The sequence below is a fragment of the Neopsephotus bourkii genome, unplaced genomic scaffold, assembly GCF_033783945.1.
Source record: "Neopsephotus bourkii isolate Nb327-2 ecotype Australia unplaced genomic scaffold, CSIRO-AGI_Nbou_v1 NB_1820, whole genome shotgun sequence".
NCBI lineage: Eukaryota > Metazoa > Chordata > Aves > Psittaciformes > Psittacidae > Neopsephotus > Neopsephotus bourkii.
The window spans coordinates 10,445,001-10,447,500 of NW_026902293.1; the positions used below are offsets into that span (position 1 = coordinate 10,445,001).

At 37.1% G+C, this 2,500-nt stretch overlaps 1 protein-coding gene across 2 annotated transcripts in view; it reads left to right on the forward strand.

Annotated features, from left to right (window-relative positions):
* ZFHX4 (zinc finger homeobox 4) overlaps nt 1–2,500 on the forward strand; it is a 155,140-nt gene that overhangs the window by 20,284 nt on the left and 132,356 nt on the right. The gene's annotated exons all lie outside the window — the stretch shown is intronic.

Genomic DNA, 2,500 nt, shown 5'->3' on the forward strand with positions numbered 1-2,500 from the left:
GTTGTAGAGACTGTGGAATAATGTTGGCTCTGAGGCAGTCCTTGTGATTCTTTTCAGCTACGACTTTGTGAAACTTCGCTGTAACTCTCATAGAAGGTCCCTGGGGTGGGGGGTGGGGGAGGAGAGGAAAGAAATTTTTTATTTTTCAATATTGAAGATGCTGTAACTTCTAATGGATGCATGTTCCATCATATGTTACATACAATCAGTAAGTCGTCCCAGTAATCTTTAATTCCTCATCAAGGTATAATGATTTCATCTACCTAACCTGATAGAAAACATGGTCACAAAGACTCTAAACAGCTCAAGTATGGAAATACATGTTACAGTTTCTCTCTGTGTTGTTTCTCAGTTCAAAGATTTAGTATTTGTTTTAATTGGAATGAAATAAACCTTGTTTATACAATTGTGATCAGAGAGCTGATGTAATTTTTTAGTACTGATTGATACTGAAATTATGTAAGGAGACTGATAACCACAAATGTACAGTTTATTGAAAAATGTTGATTAAGTAAAAGATTCATGACACTTGTTACTGTGCTGATTTTGTTTTTACTTTGGTTATGTGATAAAAGGTTTAAAAGCATAGTTTAGTCCTGCTAAATCTTTGAAGACTGGAAATTGAAAGAGTAAGACTGTTCAGTGCAGGGTTGTGGGAAGAAGGGGAAGGGTGAGATGCTGTGCTGCAGAACCTGTTTTGTACCTGTCTAAGATTATTTAATGCTCTTAAAAGCCATCCTGGTTGCAGTATAATGTGCATGCCCATGGCTATTCTGGCAACTGTTTTTGTACGCGTGCTGGACACTACAGTGCTGTGGTATACCGTGATATACTGCAGCAGGGGTAGCGCTTGCTTCAAGCAGCAAACATTAAATGAAAATCCACAGATAGGTCTAGTTTTAGGCAATTGCATCAGGCTCCATTTGCTGTATTAACTCTTTCTTTATTGGTCAGTTTTACCTGCTAAAGAGATTTCACCCTCACTGATCCTTTCATGGTTCTGGGTCAGACAGTTACTGCACACACAGCCCTGTGTCATCGCTGAAAATCAAAACAGAACTACTGCCTTTTTAACTCTGCACCGTTCCAAGAAACTTCTTCCTTGTGTGCATGTTTGTGCCACTGGGTGTATGTCTTCATGCTTGCATGTGTGTTCATGTGTGATTGAAGTAATCTCATGCATGCAGTTGCTGAGTATATAGATGTAAAAATGCTTTATACAAGCACTGTTTATCCTTTTATGTCAGAGGAGAGAGATACCAGTATGAAGATGTTTATACCAGTCCTCTGCAGATGGAAGGGGCTGGGATTTGCTTTCTGCTGTAACTATCCTTGTGCAACTTTCATCTGTAGATAAGGCCTTAGAAGGAGAATGCGTTAGATGTGTAGGGTTTCTTCAGGATGCATACACTGTTTGTGCAGATTTGCCAAATGGGAAGGTAAACATGCTTGTCTCTAGGCTAATTAGAGAATTATTAGGGTTTCATGCTCTTTGTGATCAGATTATTTCAAAAGGTTTTTAAATTGCATGTGTGCCATGAACATAATTAACCTGGATCTCATCAATGATTAAAATTACACACCAAGCTTTGTGACGTTTGATTCAGGAGCAATTAGGCTGTCATTTTAGCCGTCTCAGATACCAAAACTAATTTTGATTCATTTTCATTCTATGCAAATCTTCTGATGTATCTTAAACTGATCACTTCCTCTCTCTGATTTAGCTGACAAGATTAGATTTGATTACACTTAAAAAAAATTAAGCAGCTATCCTCCATGCTTAATATCTCAGTGACCTTCACTGAAGCATTTCCTAGGCAAGGAGTTTTATTTTTTAATCTCAAAATCACAGTGAGTGAGTTTATGCAGAGATATAGCACCTGGCTATTGTGTATATAAATATATATTGTCTAGCAATGCCAAATGTTTTAATTAGATTTCCTTTTCTTGTAAATGGGAAGATGTAGAAAACATTAATGCTCCCTATATCTAAAAGAATAATTTTCAGGATATAATCAAACTTTTACACTTAATTGAAAACTTATCTGATAAATTGGCTACTGCTTTTGTTTAAAATTAATGAATTCTATCACTCTTATGACTGGAATAAAGATTGCTTACCTTCTGCATAAAAGCAAGGCAGAGTCTATATCATAGGCTGAAAATAAACACTCAAGTTTCAGAGTACTCAGCTGTTGTGTACAGTGCCATCATTCTGCAAACTGAGAGATCTGCAAGGACCTGGAGTAGCTTAGGCTATAATCAGGCTACTATTACATTGGCTGGAGCCTCCTAGGCTCAGAAAACAAACAAACAAACAAACAAAAAACCCCCAAAAACAAACAAACAAACAAAAAAAAAGAAAAGAAAAAGAAAAAGAAGGAAAGCAGACTTTAACCAGTGTGTGCCCAACTTTCCTCTGGTGCTTTTACCCTGCTGCCAGACAATGATATGGCTTTTATAGAGTGCATCTCATTTTCAACAAAGGGAGTTTATGGCC